We start from the raw sequence: 22,464 nt of genomic DNA on the forward strand, positions 1-22,464 counted from the left end.
AAGAATGGTATGACAGGCGTCATTTGTAGTGACTTCTTTTCTATTACTGCAGACAGTAAATGATATGCCCTGGGCATAACGTGGGAGGTAACTTTAGGAAAAGAAAGATGGGAAATGCTTTTAAAACCATTTATGAACACCTGACGTCTGCATTCATTATAACACTAAATCATTTACGACATGCAAGTGTTATTGATGTTTTAACAGACTCAAGTAGAATAAACCTGTCCACGGCAAAGCATGTTCTAGCTGACAGAGTTTGTAGGAATTCTGATTTTTTTTTTCACTGTGTACACACATTCTGGGAACAAAAATCTTTATGGAATGTTTTCCAGCACTGCCATTGCACTTTGGTTTCATTCTCTCAATATATAATATTGGAAGAAAACATCATTAAAATAGAAAGAATTTTTGGAAACACTCATTGAAAGATAATATTCAAATATGAGTTGTCAGAAATTAATATTTTGCAAAAAGAAGTCTTTAATTTCACTAATAGAAGAAAAAAGGTAAAGGATTGACTGAAGAACACATTTCAGGATTCCAGCATACTCCACTAACAACACTGCTCCAATTAGAAAATGCTTCATTTACCACCATTCTTTCTATCCTAAAGCCAAGTACAAATATTATGTTCCAGGCCAATATCCCCTAATTGAAATAGTAACCTTCTGTGTGGTATTGTATCAAAATCTTTAGCAATCTAAGTAAAATCTAAATAGATCGCATCCACTGCCATCCCAGAGTTTAGGTTCCTGCTCACTAACTCCACTAACAACACTTTACAAAAATACAAATATTATGTTTCAGGTCAATATTTCTTAAAGGAACAGTAACACCAAAAAATTAAAGAGTTTTAAAGTAAATGAAATATAATGTACTGTTGCCCTGCACTGGTAAAAGTTGTGTATTTGCTACAGTAACTCTACTATAGCTTATATATAATAAGCTGGTGTAGCTCCGGGGGTTGCCATTCAAACTGGAAAAAAGGAGAAAAGGCACAGGTTACATAGCAGATAACGGATAAGCTCTGTAGAATACAATAGTGTTTTATCTGTTATCTGCTAAGTGCCTGTGCCTTTTCTCCTTTGAATGGCTGCCCCCATGGCTACATAGCAGCTTATTTATATAAATTATAGTAGTGTTTCAGAGGCAAACACACCAGTTGTACCAGTGCAGGGCAGCAGTACATTTGAATGCGTCTCAAGGAAAGTCACGATAACGAAGCTTGAATGAATCCGAAACTTTCGTACTCGGCGCAACAATACGATTTTTTCGTGACGGCGATGAAAAAGTCACGAAAAATATACGAGAACTCGCAACGGCGACTAAATAGTTGCGGAAAATACGAAAAAGTTGCGGCGGCGATGAAAAAGTCGAAAAAATACCGATCATTATGAAAAAAAAGCATTGAGACGCATTCAAAACGTTCGTGCCTTAGTAAATCTCCCCCTAAGTGTATTTTCGGTAAATTTTTCGTGCGTCCGCACAATTTTGTCGTACGCCGCACAACTTTCCGTATGGCGCACGACTTTTTCGCACACTTGCATGAAAAAATCGGAAAGGTTTTACCGCTGGAATTTCTTTTATACACTTGAAATCTTTGGTGTTACTGTTCCTTTAATGTAACCAGTAACATTCTGTTTGGTACTTTATCAAGTTCTTTAGCAAAGTCTATGTAGAGCACATCCACTGCCATCCCAGAGTCTAGATTCCTGTTCATCTCCTCATAGAAGGTGATTAATTAGCCTGGCAAGATCTATTACACATACAATCATTTTAACACAAACAAAATACAGTATTAAGATTTTCAGTGTATTCAAATATTGTATCCCTTGTAACCCCTTCCAAATGCTTTCCTACCACTGATGTCAAACAGGACTATAGTTTCCAGGGATCCCTTAAATAGTGGCGCTACATTAGCAATTTGCCAATACTATTTACTATTTACATATTTAAAACCAGCTGTCCCAGCTAACTTCAATGTCTTAAAAGCACATTTTTTCTTACCAACCCCAACACCAAAACTTCTATTGAACCATAAAGGTATTTGTTTTACGATGTATTTCTTTGCTTACAAGGGGAATATACTGACAAGTTTAATTATAAAGCAGCAATTTAAAGACATTCCATTGTCCTTCTGAGTTTAACCTTATGAATAGTCTTTCCAAGGTAATATATTGCAGAGATGCAATTATAACGACAAGGTTTGCACATTTAAAATTTAGTAATTCAGATACTCCCTTACAGAGTTTTCTCTGCAACATATTCTTAAAGGAGACCATGTTATAATCACTATTCTCGAAATGCTTACCCAAACAAATGATAAAGATGAATTATTATTATTAATAATAATTTGGTATTATCAGATCCAAAACAGAGTCTTTCCTAGTAGGTTCCTGAGCTATCTATCCTAGTAGGTTTGTGAAAAAGTAGTCATTAAGCATATTTACAAACCTGCTAGCTTTTACTGACTTGGCTGCACAATTACTCTAGTCTATGGGGCAGATTTACCAAAGCACAAATTCGAATCCCCAATAGCAAAAATTCGGATTGGAAGCGAAAATTTCTCGACTTTTTCATCACCGTCGCAACTTTATCGTATTTTTCGTGACTTTATTGTATTTTGCGCAACTATTTCATCATCGCCGCGACTTTATCGTATTGAACGATCGTAAACGGCGGAAAAGCCTTTCCGACTTTGCATGATTTTGGAAGCCTCCCATAGGAATTAATGGCACTCTGCAGCTCCAACCTGGCCCAAGGAAAGTCACGATAACGAAGCTTGAATGAATCCGAAACTTTCGTACTCGGCGCAACAATACGATTATTTCGTGACGGCGATGAAAAAGTCACCAAAAATATACGAGAACTCGCAACGGCAACTAAATAGTCGCGGAAAATACGAAAAAGTTGCGACGACGATGAAAAAGTCGGAAAAATACTGATCATTACGAAAAAAAGCATTGAGACGCATTCAAAGCGTTCATGCCTTAGTAAATCTCCCCCTAAGCGTATTTTCGGCAAATTTTTCGTGCGTCCGCACAATTTTGTCGTACGCCGCACAACTTTCCGTATGGCGCACGACTTTTTCGCACACTTGCACGAAAAAATCGGAAAGGTTTTACCGCTGTTTACAATTGTACGGTACGAAAATTTTGGGACTTTGGATTGCCAATACGATATTATCGTGACTAATACAATTTTTTCGTAAGCATTTTCGTGATATTTGTGATCAGTAATTTTCATTTCCAATCCGAATTTTTCCCATTCGGGATTCGAACTGATTTGATAAATCTGCCCCTAGGTCTGGATAACTACCTGATAAGAACTTGACCTAATATTGAAGCCTTTTCCATCTGTAATAGTAGCTGACCTTTATTCTTCTCAATTATACTAGGTGGGTTGTAGCATACACAAATTATAATTTTCTTTGTAACATTTTGTCCAGCCAAAACCTCTTCCCAGAGGGATTCTATACCATCTCCAGTGTAACCCCTGTTTGTATATAATTTGTTTGTTTAGCGTATACACCATTCTGCTGTAAAGCGCTGCAGAAGATTTTGGCCCACCTCATCCAGTCACCTTCTCCCCATAATACAAGCAGCATTGGGCAGAGCTGGGAGAGAAAATTGTGTGTGGTCAAGGTATAGGGGATGTGATCAAAAATGCCCAAAATATAAATATGTTATAAATATGTATTATCTTGGCACTAGGTTGTGGTGATATCTCCCCTTTTCACAATTTGTTCATTGATTTATTGTATACATGCTTGCTCTCGCTAAACATTTCATATCATCACATTGAAGTAATGGGGGGGGGTGGGTAGTACTGCTAGCTTACAGTGCTTGCTGGAGTCTTGGAGTTTGATTCCAGCCAGGGCACTATCTACAGGGAGTATGTATGTTCTCCCCATGTCTATGTGGGTTTCCTCTGTGTACTCTGGTTTCTTCCTACACTAGAAAAACATACAGGCAGGTTATTTGGCTCCTACTTTGTGTAAATGTGACAGGGACTAAAAAGTGCTGTGGAAACATGTTGACGCTATATAAAGACCAGGAAAAAAATAAAATAATAAAGATGAACAGTGTTTCAAGGCTTTGCCACATTAAATGGCATTATGACACCTTTAAACCACTTAAATACACTGGGCATGTAGTGTTACAAAATGTACCACAGTAAAATTTGCATAATTAACCAGATTTCCTGTTTTGCCCATAAAGATAGGATCTACAGCTTTGATCTACTAGCTCTTTATTTGTCTGGTATGTGGCTTACTTGCTTAAGCAGGCTGTGAAGCACTTGCTTCATGAGTTAAAGAAACAAGATGACAAAACAATATGGCTTTATTAAAAGATGAGCGGTATATAATATTACAATTGATGTGGCTGTTTTTTTGGCATATAATGATTCATGTGCAAAGCGCTTAGTTTTAATAGTACTGGTGTGTTCTAGTTTATGATCCACTTGCGTAAATGAAGCATTGTCACTAGCAAAGGAGCTGCTACTTGCAGATCTTTCCCTGCAAGCCATATTAGTTGATCTAAGGGAGGAAAAAAATCAAGTGCATGTTGAAATAAATTGAAGTTCTTCTTAACTATTGCAAGTACTGTAGCCCAAGTGTTAGGTGTCTATACCATAGTCTTCCAGCTGCTGTGACCTATATCTCCCAGGATCCTCAACCAACCTAGAAAAGCCAATGCAACTGAAATGTTTGCTACGTAATTTCAAAGTAAGGTTACTATTTTATAACAGGCTGACTTTACATAATCTCTTATGAGGAGAGATTACATTATTTATCTCCTGTAAATGTTCTTATAGGGAAACTTCTACAGCAAAATAAGGGGATTTTTTTTTTCCTGGGCAGGAAACTGCACATGCAGGTATGGGATCATTCATTTACTGTAGCTAAATAATTACATAAGCCACAACCAGGTTGTCCAGACACTTAGAGGCATATTCATGATCTTTAAATAATGTTCAGAGAGGAGTTCCTGAAAGTACATGCATTTGTTTTGCAATTGATGGCTTTAGTTTTTTCCCTGATCCTGTATTTTAAAACACATGTGTATTTTTTTCAATGGCCTGGTTTTTGCAGAGGTGCTGCTGTTGTGAGGCGAGTTGAGAAACTCACCACAGGCGGCAGCACACCTCAAGCTACCAGGGTGGCAAAAATGCTCCTGGTACCTTCAAGAGCCAAAATTCAGATTTTTACACCAAAATTTTGCCTCACCACCCTGGAAGTCAGCTTAAAAACTATAGGCCACATCAGTGGTAGGAAAGCTTTTGGAAGGTATGTGTGTGTGTGGTCTGTATAATAATGTGGAGTGGTTTAACTTAATGGGACTTTGGTCTTATTTTCAACCCATCTCAACTATGTAAATAAATTGCCCTTGGAATTATACTGCATGGCCCATGTGTCATTGTAGGGGTGTGACTATAGAGGAAGCAACCCCATTAGACTGCTGGGGGGGGAGAAGAAGGTATAAGGGTCCTTTGGGGCACTAACTACTTAGCAATTTTATGAAAAATAACTTATTACCAAAGTTAAGGGAGGGGGGCATAAACTGACTTTGCTGTGGGGTCCAGTAAGTTCTCATTAAGGCACTGTTTCCTGTGATTCTAACTATTTCACTAATGCGCTGATTTTTAACTGGATTTGATTTTGACTGTATTGTTAATCATTGTGGGAAGTTACATAATAAGTGACATAAACATAGGAAAATTTGCTTTGGAAACTGTGAGACATCTGGAAATGTTTGATTTATGGGGGCTCTAGATTTTCAGATGTGATTGGGGTTCAAATGGGCTTCCACAGGGACCCTGGCTGTATTTATGGAAAGACTGGTGAATTACTTCTTAATAGGGGTATTTGGGGAAATGGCCCCTGGATGTCTGACCCCAGCAAGGTCTTCTTATAGTGCTTGAACAAACTTCCTTCATAATATTAAGGAAGCATTAAATAGCATTAATAGATATTGTTAAAAATGGATATTTAAGAATTATATCCTGTTTTATATGTTTTATATAAGGTTCTGACAAACAGTTGCAAATGAAATTTTTATTGTGAAATGTCCTAAGAAATCACACTATTCTTCATCACATAATTATAGGCTTCACATAATTAGAAGCATGCACCACCACCAATTTAGATCCAAAGTGCCTCTTAGGGACAATATGTTACAAATCTGCACAGATATCAACCAGTGTTTGTAGTCTGTGATATAAATCGTTGCGTTGCTTTTTTAGCTGTAAATTCCTAACATACAGTTTCCATTAAATGACCTCAGTCATAGAGGAATGCTTGAAACGTTTAACAGTTTCGGTGCGGTGTTGTACTCTAATACTGATTATTATTTTAACCTAAAGTTCAACTTCTTTACAAAAGGTGATTTACACTTTGATTCTGTAGGAAAACATTGTTTGTACACTTCATACACTAATTGTTTTTTTGTTTTTTTTTTTTTCCTTGCCGAATATACTATAACATTATAAACAAGGTGACACTGTTTATTTACAAAATATTTTTTTACAAATCTAACAATAATGTTTAGTTCTTAGAGTGAATGTTAATACCATTTCAAAATTGTTTGTTAAAACAATAAGTTACATCTTATTAAATTAGCATGCAGGCCTCACATATTTAGCTCTCTGACCTACTCCCACTGTTCTCTGTGTTCTGCAAATAACCCTTCTATTTGTAGCACTTACCATGTAGTAGTGCGGTAAACTCGCTGATGCTCATTAATTACGTCTGTATTTCTTTCCCAGAATATGGACGTGTACAGCAATATGCATATTCTTTTATCTCCTAAAGGGGCACAAACATCAGCTGCAGTGAAAAAAACACAAACTCAGACAAACTTCCACACTTATATCTTGTCATACACAATAATGTAATACAGTAGGAGGGCTAAGAGATAGGATGTGTTGGGGCTACCCTGCCTAAGGCAATAGCAGATTAAGTGTGAAACCACAAGGTAAGTCAATAACACTTTTATAGAGAATAAAAATAACTGGGGGTAGGCAGCAGAGGTACTTGACTTGATTGTTACGTTATGCAATAAAGGGGCAAAATGGCAAAGACTGTTCAGCAGTCAGCAAAAAAAAAAAAGATAATCAGAAAATATTGAAATTTAATAACACAAAGTGATACATTTCCAAAATGCACCTACGTTATTTAAGCAAACTGTGTGGTTATTAATTGCTTCAAACACATAAATGTCAATATAAAGGTATAAGTGTTGCAAACACAGAACACAGAATAGTTTTTGCAGTGTCCTCATTATTTGCATGAACCGCTATTGCCATAAACTGTAACTGAGAGATCATATCTCTGCATAAATAAGATTTAAATTCAAAGCAGCTGCTCTGCAGAGTCCTGCAGTGGTGGCTTGATGCAGTCCTACTTGTGCACCTTCCTACAGACATCACTGGCATAATATATGCACCTTCCTATATGCACTTCTGGCATAAAACTGATGGTGTTATAAATCAGTAGCTCTGTATCCAGAGACGTGGCTTGTTTAAGGAATACCTGGATGCAAGCCAGGATTTCCAGCATAAGGCTCACTATCAGTTTGCTCCACCATTAACTCCATTATTTGTCTTTACAGGTTCTAATATTGAGGCAACCTTGTTTCCCCTGTGACATGTTACAAAAACTATAAGACAATAAAGATAATCTTCGAATAATAGTAGCAATGCTAGGTTTCATACTAAATTTCTGGATATCACTTTTGGGATTAGAGGGAGGCAGCTGACAGAAATTTTCCACTTGGACTCTTCCCATCAAATCCACCCAAAACAGACCAGGCGTGACTTTTAGATGTCAACAACTCTCTCTGTACTTTTTAACCATATCCACACCAATAGCACATGCATGAAAAAATTCAGTCCCATCTTTCTGTTTAGGTAAGTACAGAAAAAAATTTTTTCACTGTCTCTTATTCTGTATGGCTAATCTAATTCATTGAAGAATAATTATATCTGTCTAAAAATTGTGTTGTTTTTTTTTACTATAAACTGTTGTGGAACATAGTTAAACTTCAAGACTTTTTATTAGACTACAGTGCCAATCAGTTATTCCCTTAGCACCATGCATCAATAGGTGCAGCACACTTGCATCTAAAGATTGGGGCACAGACATGATTCGCACCCCAAACACTGGAAACTATGCCAGGCAGGCCGCAAAAATATTTGGGGCAACGACGAAGCACATCCACAGTTGCATCCATTTTGATGAATCACAAAGTTTCAGATGCAGTCCAACTGTGTCCAATTCAATGTCTGCATTGTGCCCACAATGATGCATAAATTCTGGGAAAAACAGTGCATTGTGGGAATAAACATGGCAAAAATAATCAACAGGCAAACTAGGAAAACATATGCATATATGATTAGTGGGGGTAAAGGGCAGCAATTAGCCCCAAGGTTGTTTGTGACACCCATACTGAGGCAGTAGTGATGGAAAACTTTTTAGGTTACTGATGCAATTTGGCAATTTGAAGCCTTTGGAAATCATATGGATCTAAAAAGCATTGATGCAGTCTAAGATGCACTGCTGAGCCAGCAAAGGTTGCCCATTTTAAAGTGTTATTAACATTTTTGAGTATGTTAAGGACTGTTTTTGTGGTGCTTAGCACTATATGATACAATTTTGTGCCCACAGCTGTACTGTCGAAGCACATTGATCCATGGATATATTATGTTTGTTGGTATTAATGCGAGGGCTGCGCCAATGTTTTCCTTAGCAAAAAAACACCATGTCCTGGAATTCCATCCAAATCAACTGTACCTGTGTTATACTAAAGGAGCAAATAAATGACTGGCCCTCATGATTTTCCAACTTGGCTTCCTCATCTAACCAAATCTGTCTACATTTGTTATCAGTTTGATTTTTGCAGCAACACTTGTAAGGTCAAATAAAACGAGTGAAAAGTACTAATTGCGAACTGTGACATTCAGAATGTTTTATCCGCAATGAAACATTCCCATAATGTCAACATAATTGCTAATGACAAATTTCTTAACTAACTCTTGTATATCATGGAACCGTGCCCCAAAAGGGATTGTTAAAATCATCCCATTAGAGCCTAACCTTTTTCGGGGAAGGGGGGGGGTATGTATTATTTTTATGTGCTAAGGAGGCAGCCTGTTATCTCAACTGGTAAACAGCCAATTTTATAAATGCCTTATGAGACCCTACTTTGCCCAGAGTTTATAACTTTGTATTTTCCTTTTTGACTGCAGCTCGTTTTGTATCTATGTAAAGCTTGTATTTGTTTAATCTTGTGTTTGTTTTACTAGTAAATATTTGAGGTAGTGTGTGTTTTCCATAGCTTTGCCTCAGTACTAAATTTGCAGTGGTGTTCTTTTATAATGCCTTTATAAAATCTATTTAGTTTACCATAATGAACCTTTGATGCATTATGTTTGGGATTAGCCTACCCGTTGCCACCAAATTGATTAGATACCGTTTCCAAGTAATTCCATTAGGCATTTTATCTTGGAATCTGTTCCAAATTTTATTTCACTGACACTTTGCTTTGCCAGAACTTAATATGGAATACTTCAAAATTTACAGATGTTAGTAGCTACAATTTATGCTAGCCAGAGGAAGGCCAACAATTTTGTTAGTTCTGAAACCTGTGCAACCAAATGTTTACCAGCTTTTAAACCACTGAGAAATACATTGGCAAAATATTAATGTTGTTCCTTGCAACTCTAACATAGGATTAGTATACGGTTCATCTGATCTTACCTGTTACATGTTGAAAAGGTAAACAATCATTATTGTAGCCCACTTTATAGGTTGTGCTGCTACCTGTTGAGATCTTATGGCGCTAACAGGATCCTGAGCCCCGCTTACTATGGGGAACAGATGTTGCTGTACTATTTGGCGTGCCTCCACCCAGGATAGGGACAGACTGAACTGTAACTCCCCTCCTGAGAACTTGATATTGTACTTATGCTTGGGGACTCCCAGCACTCCTGGCACCTTGCCCCCTCCCTTTGGGGTAGATTCTTACCAGGCAGAGTGGATCCTCAGTGTATGCAGAGACCAGGACACTGGATGGATGTTTAACCAGTGGAACTTGTTTATTAGCACAGATATAGCAGACAGGCAGATCACACAGGAGCAATGTTACAGTCAGGTTACACTCCCTCTTCCTTAGGAGACCCTCTCTCCTGGGATACTAGCGGTACTCCCGCCAAATGATTCTCTTTAGGGGTTCCCTCCGGTACTTCTCCCCAGAAGACCCTCTCTAGGGCTCTCCCCGGTACTTCTCGCCAAGCGGACACCCCTCTTGAGACCTCACTCCGGTACTCTCACTCAGATACCCCTGGATTAGGCAAATCTCCTATACTTAGCACTTTGTTCCCTGACTCCAGCTATGAGTGCTGGGGGATCTTAATCCCATAATTCTCCTGTTGGGGCCAAGCTGCCCGACTAGCTTGCCTGTCTTCCACTCCTAGAGTGGACTAAACTTACATATCTCTCTGTCTAACACCGGCCTGTTATTAACCTCTAGCCAGAGGGGTCCCAGGCAGGAAGACCTGGCAGCACATGGCTGCATACCCTTATATACTAAATGTACCACCCTGTGGCCATAACCTGAACTGCAAGGAAGCTAACTCCCATTTAACTGTTTAAGTGCCAAACCATCCCAAGGTGTCCCATTACCGAGTACTACCCTCCCTTGGGGTCTAACCTGGGGGTAACCATCCTAGGGGCCCAATTTTGGAGATCCCTACATTATCATAAACTGTTATTAATTTGTTCCCCAGTGGACAATGATGTATGTTGCTACTCCATCCAATTAATGTATTCTGGTTCTCTGTATAATGATACACCAGAATGTATGTCAGAATTTTTTGCTACCTTGTTTGTGATTTTTTTTTTTTTTTTACAAAATGTTAAGCTTTACAATCGCACTTGAGTGAATAAAAAATGAAATTGCTAACTAGTTTTTTGGTGACAGTTGTGCAGGTGTATCATAATTGAATCATTTACAGCTGTCTATACTAAGACTCAACAGGCAATATTTCCATAAAAAAGTATTTACATTAACATAACATGAGCCAGAAGACCCAGGCAAGTACACTACATAAATTGATAATCCTATGTAAAACTGTATACACTTTTAATTACTGGTGTGTAGCTTCCTGTCACTTAAAGGGGTGGTTCAGGTGAGTGAAGGTAGTGCTGCACAGCTTTCTAGGTCTCTCTTCTCTGCCCAAGGGGTTTGCCGATCTGTATAAGATCCTTTCCACATCATTCTGACATTACAAGCAGTGGAGTATGGAGTTCAGGAAAAGCAGGCATAGACTACTGCACATGCTGGATTCATTTGCATATCAGTGATCTGATTGGCTGAAGTGATTCAGACAATCAGATCAATGGAGGGCAGCACAGTAGTGAGCATTGCCTGCCCCTCCCTGCAATATGAGTCTCCTGGCTGGCACAGCAAAGAGACTTTATGCAGCACAAACTTTACAGGTAGCCATTTTGAAAACGATTATTATTATTTTTTTTTTTTAAATTAAAGCAAATTGGAAATATGATTTAAATGACATGGAACATGGGGAAATTGTTGATAAAAAGTCTGGCTTTCCTAGTGGGGCACGGGGTGGGGGGGACATCACGGGTGTCATGTTGGAGCAGTAAGGCTCCCCATGGAAAAGTCTGGTTGAAATCCACATTTGAGGGAAACCCTTCCCAGTAGGGGGTAATTCACAAATATCCCCTAAAGACACAACCAGGGCTGCGGAAAGGTGACAACTTAAACAACTTCATTAGACAATGCGGGGCCAGCCCGTGGAAGCAGGAAGCTGGTTTCTTTGATCTGTGATCAAAGAAGCCGGTTGTGGGCCTAGAACAGCAGGGGGGGGGTGCAGCTATCAGAAAAATATGGATTATAGAAAGGGGTCCATATCTCCTCTGCTTTAGGGTTCCCATGCTTATAAAACACAAAAAACATGAGACACCCCCCATGTTTGGTATCATTTTGATTGCCCACATATAGGTTAAAACAATTCCCTACTTTCATAATAATATTGAGTACTGGCAAGTACCAATATTATATGGAAAGAAACTGGCATGAAAAGTATAGCTCTCTACAGGGGAGGGGTCATGTGACCAGTTCCTGGGCACTCCCTCCTCATGCATACGGTAATGAGGGAGGGGCCCAGCAGGGAATAAAAGCACGCATGCCCAGGTATTCTTTAGCTCATTCTGGAGGCCGCAACTTATGCATATCATGTTGGGGGATGGGCTCAGGACTTTCAACCTCTTGCCTCAGAGGGCACAGGATATTCGGTAACGTACTTGAGATTTCTCTGTGTTTTTATCCCCTTTTATTTTTATAACTGTTCTGCAACATGTATGTCTGTTTGTAACATTCACTGTTTTTATATAACATATGCACTGTCCACTTTGGAATATTAAATACAAAATTTAATAAGTTTTTCTTTGTGCTCTATTGAACCTTTATGCCTTAAGAAGAGTGTGTATGTAAATGTGTTTAACCTCTTGCTAGTTATAAGGAAAGTGTGTCTGCTTAACCTTTTGTTTGCTTGCGAGAAAGTTGTGTGTTGTCTGTAGACTAACTTGCATTGTCTGCTAGAGTGCTTAGCTAGGAGTCTGGGGTGATTTGCCTCTGGGAAGTGTCAGTGTGCAATAGAACCTCTAGATTTGGGTGCTTGCGGCCTTTAAACGCGGTGATGGCAGTTTGTTAAGTTTAGGCGGGTTGGGGCTGTTTGGGGTTTGATTGCATGAGTTAGCGAAAAACTGTGTAGTTAATGTGTTAACCCTTACAGCTGCCCGACTGGTCACATGCGTCTGTGGTGGCGTTCGTGACAACGGGGATGGGGGAAGAGGTGGGCCCATGATGTCATGTGTGGGGGGAAGAGGCAGGGACATGATGTCACGGGGGAGGGGTTAGTGAGTCCTGCCCAGAAACCTTACGAAAACCGGGCTGCCTTGGTCAAAAGTGGACAGGTGGCAACCCTATCATACAATCATAATTTGGTAGCTACCAAAATGGAATGCAGATATCTTATTAATTATTTCATTCATACAAAACAAGTTTGCCACCATGCAAATTAACACGTGGCTGTATGTAAAACAGATCTTGGGATATGGAATATGTATAGGACAGAGGTGTCCATACGTGTGTGTTTAGAGGATGGAAGACATTTTATGGTAAGGTATCAGCCAGTTGATAGATAATAACATATTTTTTATACTAGCAACCAAGAAACCTTACTGCCATTTGCCTACTTCTTGCCTAATTTAAACATGTTTGAAATGCCTATGGATGAAAATGGAGGCCTATACCATTTAGTTTTTGTTTACAAAAAATCTGTTAAGTGTTTCCTTGTCTTTGAGTATATCTATATGTATCTGAAGCAACACCCAACCTGTGTATATTTGTATAACAGTAGAAGCAGTAGCACAAACCTAAACATTAATTAACTGATTACTGTTCAACACAAAGCAAAACGTAATTGTTCTGTGATACAGGTACACACACAGTATGGGTAACCACACAGAACACCAGATAGCACTGATCCATTTAGGTTCAACCAATGGCCAAAATAAGCACATCTGGATGGAAGGTAGTATGGCTGGTGGTAACTACAGAAACTGCTATGAAAAGACTCAATACTTGAACTGATTTTTTTTTTTGTAAATGCTTGCCTGCTATAAGTATTTTAGCTGTCCATGAATCATATTGGCAATGAGAAACAAACAAAATTCTTTCATACAAAAGTGTCCTGTTTCCATTTTATTTCCCACCTTTTGCCATATCTACAACAAGTTCTGTATGACCACAGATTCATATTATACTCAACAAAGGAAAATGTTGCCCCCTAATGTAGCACAGTTTCAATGTGGCACAATGAAATGCATACCAAATAAGTGAGAAGATATGACACCAATATTTATTTGCAGTCGAAAAAAATAAATTGTTAGCACGTCCCCCCAAATGCTTGCACTTCACAGCTTTACTATTAGTATAAAGAAAAAAGATAAATAAACTAAACTGCCATTTGGTTTTTTTCTAGCTTAATAATTAGGTTGAAATGTTAAACAATATTTGAGATAGGAATGAAGTCTAATTGTTTCCAGACAAATTCTCATACTAGCTTTGATGTCTCCTTTTTATTTGAAAACTTTCTTCTCTCACAAGTTTGCAGACAAAAATTACTTATTGGTTTAGTTAAAGCAAGTTCTTATGCCAAGGCACTTTTGTGTCCCATTTATGAAGATATACCTAGATGTATAGTTGTATATCACGTGTAATTTATCTAAATATAGCAAGAATATATATTTTAAAATATAAGCAGTGTTGAAACAATCACATCTGCTGCAACTGTTCATAGAATATACCCAAATTTGAAATGACAATATTACTGTATTAGAATATTAATATAAAATTTTATTTACAGAGCACTGTTCTTCCACAGGAAATCTCTGGTGCAATTTTATCTACTGATCAGAGTGGCAGCCAATGGGAAGTGAGTAGGTTTCATTGCAGAAGGGGACATGCTTTCCTATAACAGAAATGCCTACTCATTTCCCATTGACTCTTCTTAGCAGATAGTAATGCCCAGCTTTGTCTTCATTTAAATGGAACATAAGGTGCCCATACATGCCCAGATTTGATGGCCAAATTGTTTTTTTTCCAGCGGAAAGGACTGTATGGTGAAATTCTATTATATATTTGTACAAATTATTACTGTGGTGACCTTCCCCACAAAACTGTGCCCGGAGAAAAAGTTAGTTTATCTTTACTTACACAGATTTTTTTGCCAAAAAACTGTTGCTGACCAGGTATCCTGTATTTGGATTACATACTGTATGACAATATCTTTTCAATATATGGAACCATTTCTTACTATTCCTTACAGTAGGTAACTGCATTTTTATTAGAAGTAAATGATAATAATGATAATGTAGCATTAAGCCTGAATTACTGGAATTTTCCCACAGTCAAGCTTCAGTTCTAAAGCTAAGTGTGCTCATGGGAAGTTTCTAGCAATCCCACTGAACCATGTAATACCCTAAAACAATACACAGCTGTACACGATTGTGTTATTTCTACAGTAATAATTGTTTGCTGTTCTTTAATATCTTCTGTTTTGATTGACTTCTTAATGCCTACATATGTTTATGTAATTAAATAATTAGCTTGTCAGTACATGTGCTATAGTAAGATGTCCCGAAGAACAGCAGAGCACTGTATTATATAAAAAACGTTAATGTTGTGTGATCGATATTTGAGTCTCCAAAGACGCTCAAAGACTTGATCTGAATAAAGGTCTTATTTGATCATAGAATCATGCTTTCACATTAACTTTAAAAGAAAACAAGACGATCGCCAAGACTTCCCCAGGCCAGACTAAGCATGTTTTGGAAATGAACTTGTACAATGGTTAATATATAAAGTACATATGCAAGAGAACAGAGTTTGTTTGACTGTGAAAGCTCTATGTTTGTGTGACTGTGAAAGCTCTATTTAGTTATAGAGTAGTGTGAGAAATGGAACAAACTCACTAAAGGAGTGTATAAGGTGTGTTGGTGCTTTATTCATATAGGTTTAAAAAGAAAATATGTCCCACTTCTTGACATGAGCCCATTCAGCTGTGATTATGTAGAAAAGGTGCATAAAGACTATCTGAACTTCCAGATGTACTAGAAAATGTATTTTCTACACAACCATGCCTGATTCCTCAGATTGAATGGAAGCCATAATTGTCTATTTCTGTAAACTTGCACAGTAATGCATTCCAAAACCTTGTTCCATTGTGATGTTATTGGGACTTGTACAAGTGTGGAGTTGCATCACATTGTGTGTCTAAGAAATTTTGAAATTTTGATAACTGGTTTTCTTTCAGTCTGTGGTTATGTTTGTGTAGAAAAAATACATTTATATTTATTTCTGAAGGTTCAGACATTGTTTATACAATATATTTATGTTACATAAATCCAGATGAATCAGCTCAGTTAATGAAAAATAAGTATATTTTCCCTTTAAGAGTAGAGGCAACAGACCCAGCAATGGGCGGTAGGAGTATAGAAGGTCTGATGGGGTCCCTCCATATATATGTTTATATTGTAAGTAGGGTCATCATCAGAAATCACAAGGCCTCATCTTACTTAGTATGAAGGGTTCTTTCCCCAGGGAATTAGTTTTTAGTCCATCGTCAACCTTTGGTGCCTGGATAGTGGGCTCATTTAGTATAATTAGGCCCCAATAAAAAAACAATACTCCACACATATATCCCCAATGGAACCCTGCCACACCCCATAATGCTCAGAATATGCCCACACTCTGTTGCTTCTCCACAGGCACCAGCCCCTTTGCAGCAGACATGGGTATTCATAGCTTTTGGAACCTGTCACTGTTATAGTACCCCTGACTGGACTCCTCTCTTCCACCGCCTCTTCTTGGCAGCCCTGAATATATGCATACGTGAGGAGTGGTCATGGAAAGCTTTTCAGTGTTTTTGTTTGAATCAAATTATAAAGTTAGTAAAAGTTTACAGATTTCACCCATATATATATATATATATATGGCTATTCGTAAAACTTAATTTTTTATTATATTCTGATATAACTTCAATACAAGTGTAACTTTTTTGTTTTTTTGCCTTATTAATAAATGACTTTAACATTGACAAAAACAATTCCAATGCAACTGCAATATTTGCAATTCCAATATCAATGGAAACTAGTAAAGGTTGTCAAATTAGTAAATCCTATTATTTTAATGGTTTTATGTATAATTAGTACAAAAACCTGACAAAAATCCAATCCTTTGTATATGTAAAGGACAGTTTTTTTACTCAGTTTTCTAATTTTCTAAATGGGCAATAACTGAACTTGCTCACCTTTGTCCACAAGAAGAACCATTTAAAATCATTGCACAATCAAGTATATCATAAGCAAATCTTCCCATATTAATATCTCAGGCATGAGTATTGATGAGAAAGTAGACTCATGCTTTCCTTTCTGCCATTCATTAGAAGATGCCAATGCCTGCTGCTATTACTTTGCAGACATAAATAAATGTTTTTTAATTTGGATCCTTCATCTATAAATAAATATATTTTATCATGTGAAACAACTTATACAATGTGATCATACTTTTCAGTATGGGGTTTACGTTCGAAACAGCAAAAATCTTTCAGATATAGCCCATGTACATCTGTCTGTCTTCTAGGCTAATATATTACAATGGTTATTGTGTCAGAGAAAAGCTGTCAGTTTATTATCATCAAAGAGAAGCAATTAAAATTATATCCAGACACAAACATATAAGTTAAGACACAAAGCAGTGAAATTGCTGCTGAAGCTCCAGGGGCTTGAACCTCACAGCCTCCCGATAAAGCAAATTGCCTAAATCTGGACACTCTTTAGTGGCCAATCAGCAAATAATCCCCTCAGGACACTGATCTTTGACACGTCATTGGTAAAATTCCTACCAAGCAGACACATGCTGGCAGAGTCTACGTGAGGTTTATATTTCTCCCTCAGTTAAAGCAGAAGTGGCACCCTAAAATGAGCAGGTTTTAAAGAGCAAATTTTAACGCTAAAAAAAATTAGAAAACAGATGTGTATCTATCTTGGCCCAAATTGTACTTTATACATAAATATAGGAACTGCACTCCATATGCTGACTTGCCATTAACGCAGATAGTGCCAAAACTATGGACGCTCCATCATACTCGCCGCCAAATAACTGGTGCACACTGGGTTAACACAAATGCACACTACCAAAAAGAAAACAGACCCAATTCAGAACAGTGCACTCAGGCATAGTCTTACTGAAAAATACATTTGCATACATATTTTCCATTAAGACTACGCCTCGGTGCAGTTTTGAATTAATTCTGTTTTCTATGTGGTAGTGTGCCCAAATTGTACTTTATCAGCTAGTGATGCTATAACATGGGTCACACTGAACTCCTCTTCAAAGATAGGCTCTCACTAAGTGGAGAAAAGGAGAGGGTTTTGTACAACAACAACTCTCTGCTACCAAAAAGAAACAAATAGGTTCTTGTAAATGTAAGAAAAAGGCTTTTTGAGTAATTGAGAAACACAAGAGGGCTTACTCACAGACCTTGAGGTAGTAGTGTTGTGAGATACAATCAAAACAGAGCTTAGCAATGTGACACCACTGTGGAGATGCTTGGTAGATTTCGGATAAACCTTTTGGTTACCAGCTAGTGGTCTGGATCCCCTCCAGTGGAATTGTTCAGTGAGTGATACACTATGCCTGAATCTCTTCAGAACTGTGGTCCCATTAGTTAGATGATGCATAAGACTGCTCTCTATCTATGTCACACTATCTTACATTCCTAGAATGTGCTCTGGGAAAGCTAGTCCTATGTTTGAATAACCTTCATTCATGGGTTCCATGTTTCCTGACTTTGTCCAGAGGAGTTGTTCTTCCAAAGCAGGACTCTTTACAGGGCCTTGCTGACACAAGGCTCACCAGCACACATCCACTTGTGTCAGAAGATGGAGGCCAAAGAGTAAGAACCACCCTTCTCCAATCAATATATTAAAGTGTGACAAGAAGTGGTCACTAACTCTAGGGCCAATAAAAAAAACATACCCCACATAAATAACTTAACTACAGTACCAGGACATAGCAGCAAAGGGAATAGCACTTTCCATTTCCCTATACAATGTAAATAATTACTGTGCTTTTAATATATTTTTGAGAATGGTCGATAAGCACTGAAGAAGCACATTTATCATAAAATCACATGACTAGAATTGATTAAACTATATACATTTGGTAGTTTCTATTGTGATTTGCATATGTCAACTTGTTAGGGAGAACTTCAAAATGGCAGTAGCATTTCACCCCTTTACTGCAGTGTGTATTAATGCTATTGTGCCTTCATGTGAGATCAACCAGAACCAGACAAAGTTTGTGATTTACTATGTGCTTTCACAGAATTTGTAGTACCTCTATCACATGTTGAAAAAGTGTTTGTTTGTTATTATTTAAAATAAATTATAATAATACTTAATAGCATATATGGCATATTTCAGGCATTCACATTTTGGTGCTCAACAAAACTCCTGATATCACTCTCCCCCATCTCCTATTCAGTAACATGACAGTGAACTGAAAGCAGATAGGCAATATGCCACTCGGAGTCATATTTATATATAGGCACCCGAGGGCCTCTGCCTATGGCGTCTGCTTTAGGGGACTGCCCTTGTGTGCCTTTATAAACGAAAAAAAAAATTATTAAAAAAAAATAAAATAAAATTTTGAGCTGCCGGGGGGGATGGAGGGCAAACGTGACATCATTTCCACAACTGGAGGGGCATGTTTAGGCCCTCCACTGCACCAGACCTAAATATAGCCCTGATGACGTTGACACGGTATGGTGTATTCACACATAAATTGTTCTTGCATAATTTATAGTCTATCTTATGGAAAATAAAGGCACACATATACTCTGATATATATGTATATACTGCATATACATATATATTTATATATATATAACTTAGGACAGACCTGTATAGTCTTATAAGTGCACTGAACTGAAATAATTTTTCAACTGTAGCAGTTAGCTCTGAATTACTCTGCAATCAATGATAATTTATATGGAATGTCAGAAAGATTCCCTGTAGAAAGGAGGTGAGTCATGTAACACCAGCACACAGCAGCTCTCCTCCTTCAGTGTAGGAAATCCACCCACAGGTTTATTGAGATTTGGCATTTAGAATCCTGTTATACTAGCTTTAAGTGGAAAAGACTTCCTATTGTTTCTTTATAGCATCCTACCTGTGCTTACATTTGTGAAAAGAGCTGTAAATGTTAAAAGCTGATCCTATGGCAACAGAACTTGAAATTGTTTTAAAACTTTAAAGTTTCCTACGCAGGCTTAATTATTTGTTGCATTAATATTAGAGTTGCGTTTATAACCATTTCTGTTCTTTTATCATGGGCAGGAATTAATGGCTGTCCCACATAGCAGTAAGGGTGTATATTTATAGTGGTGGCTTTTAATAAAAGGTGACAGAAATTTGCCATTGTATGAGGAAGGATAGTAAAGTGTAGCACAGATGGCAGCACAGAAGAGCTGGACTCCAGAACTGTATCTATGGACTAGAGAATTGCTCTAAGGTAGAAAAGTAAGTAATTGGTGTTCTAAGGTCCTTTAATTAATTTATAAGAGGCAAAATAATTTTGACCTCTCCCTAAATCCCCAGTGGAACTTACTAAAACTAATATTGCCAAAAAGCCTAAACCTCTCACTAAAGATCCATATTAATGCTCCTAAACTGGATATGAATCAGGTAAAATACCATAAGGCTAATTCTTGGCAGGACTGATTCCCATCCTGCCAAGAATGATCTCCTACGGTGGCATCAGCCTTTCCCTGTGCCTGCAAGTCATCCAATGTGCTATACCTTTTCCTGTGTGTGAAATTCACAACTACAGGGTTATATGTGGGAAAAACTGAACAAACACTATGCCAGCAGATATCCTTCCACAGATCTAATATCAGCTGTGAGAAAACAAATCTCCCAGCAGCACAATTTTATAGCAGTCACCATAGTACTGATGGTGTTCGAATCATAATTACTAGTTAATAGGCAACTTTAAAACAGAGGAGAGAAAGGAGCGGAAATACAAATTTATGCAGAAGTTCAACACCCTACAGTGCGGCCTTAACAGGGATAGAAGCTTCATGTACATATATGAATACTGTTAATATCACTCTGATACTGTCTGGGGGGATCTGTATCCAGTAGACACACTTTAAAAGGTTTTTTTCACTTCTAAACACACTTCAGAACTTCCATCACCTAACAACCAGGTTTTAATTACATTAACCTCTGCAGAGGACCATGCTGATGGAGGTTGATCAATGTCTGCATGGGGATGATTTGAATACACATATCAGATTTTTTTTTACCCTGTGTCAGTTTGTATAAATATAATGATTTTTCAATTTCTGTATATTCCATGCCTGAAACAGGGGCCCAAAAAGTGCCAGAATCTTGCATTTTATAATCTTCAGGTATGGGACCCGTTATCCAGAATGCTTGGGACCAAGGGTATTTCACATAAGGGGTCTTTCCGTAATTTGGATCGCCATACTTAAAGTCTACTAAAAAATAGGATTTTTTGCATCCAGTAAGGGGTAATTAAATCTTAGTTTGCATCAAGTACAGGTACTGTTTTATTATTACAGAGAAAAAGGAAATCAGTTTTAAAATTCGGAATAATTTGATTAAAATGGAGTCTATGGGAGACGGGCTTTCCGTAATTCGGAGCTTTCTGGATAACGGGTTTCCGGATAAGGGATCCCATACCTGTACTACGTTAGGCAATAAAAGGTAACCCCTACTCTATATTTTGTGGTTTTCATTCTACCACACAGAGTGAAAATAGCACGTAAGAAATACCATAATTTAAGTGCCCAGACATTTGCAGATAATTCTGTTTACATTATGGCACAATGCAGTCAGGATTGTGGGCTCCTCAATGCATTGTTATCATCCTTTCTGTACTGGGAATGGGAATAAGCACCCAGTAACTCTTACAATGGAAATGACCAAGAGAGAACTTTTGTACTGATATTCATATGACTTTTTTTTCTGTATAATGCATTTCAATGTTTGCTAATATCCAACCCGAGCATTAAAGATAATAGGTCCCATGCCTGTTTGTGTTTTTTCTTATATCTGTTTTGACTTTTACATATATCCCGTTTTAGAATTTAAAAAAATAAATGTTGATACGGCTGATATTAATTTTAAACAGATTGTGTCAAACCTTGGAGTTAATACAGAACAGTTCCATATTTATGTAATTAGAAATCTCTTTGTTGAGCAGCCAATAACCGCCCTGCACAGTTTAATGCATAGTAAGTACTCTGACTACAAAAGAAGCTCCCAGACTATATTTCAGATAATTTAAGCGCATCTTTATAAAATGTAAAATACTTCTTTTTAGACAGTTAAATGTTGTAACTATCTAAGCTTTAAGCTTCTCCATACATGTAATTTATAAGCACAGAATCTTAAAGGAGAATGCAAGTCAAAATTTAAAAAGCATACTGCCCAATAGTCCTCCTATTGTTTAGTAAAAACACCACACTTTTGGCTCACCACTCAAATATTTACTCAGTCACACTTACTTCACATTTTCTAGAACAGGCAGCCATCTCTAAAAAGGTATTCTCCCTTCCTTTCCCTCCTTGCTTCATACTGCACATGCGTTTCATTCCTTCCCCCCCTCCCCTCTGGCAGATCCGCTTCTGATTGGCTGGTGGGCATGTGTAGCTCAGAACAGGAGACAGGATCAAGTTACACACATGCTCAGAGAATAGGAAGGCTGCTGCTGGCAGCCTACAGGAAGGGAAGAGAGATTTCAGTGATGTCACTGTTGTCTTCACACTGCTGTAGGCTGC

General features: G+C 37.8%; 1 long non-coding RNA gene across 1 annotated transcript in view; it reads right to left on the minus strand.

The window, feature by feature from the left end:
• Nucleotides 1-22,464, minus strand: part of LOC101732801 — a 28,594-nt gene that overhangs the window by 3,673 nt on the left and 2,457 nt on the right. The window contains exon 2 of the long non-coding RNA XR_001169968.3: nucleotides 6,712-6,811. This is a non-coding gene — a long non-coding RNA (uncharacterized LOC101732801). The remainder of the gene's footprint in view (nucleotides 1-6,711; nucleotides 6,812-22,464) is intronic.

The sequence above is a fragment of the Xenopus tropicalis genome, chromosome 2, assembly GCF_000004195.4.
Source record: "Xenopus tropicalis strain Nigerian chromosome 2, UCB_Xtro_10.0, whole genome shotgun sequence".
NCBI lineage: Eukaryota > Metazoa > Chordata > Amphibia > Anura > Pipidae > Xenopus > Xenopus tropicalis.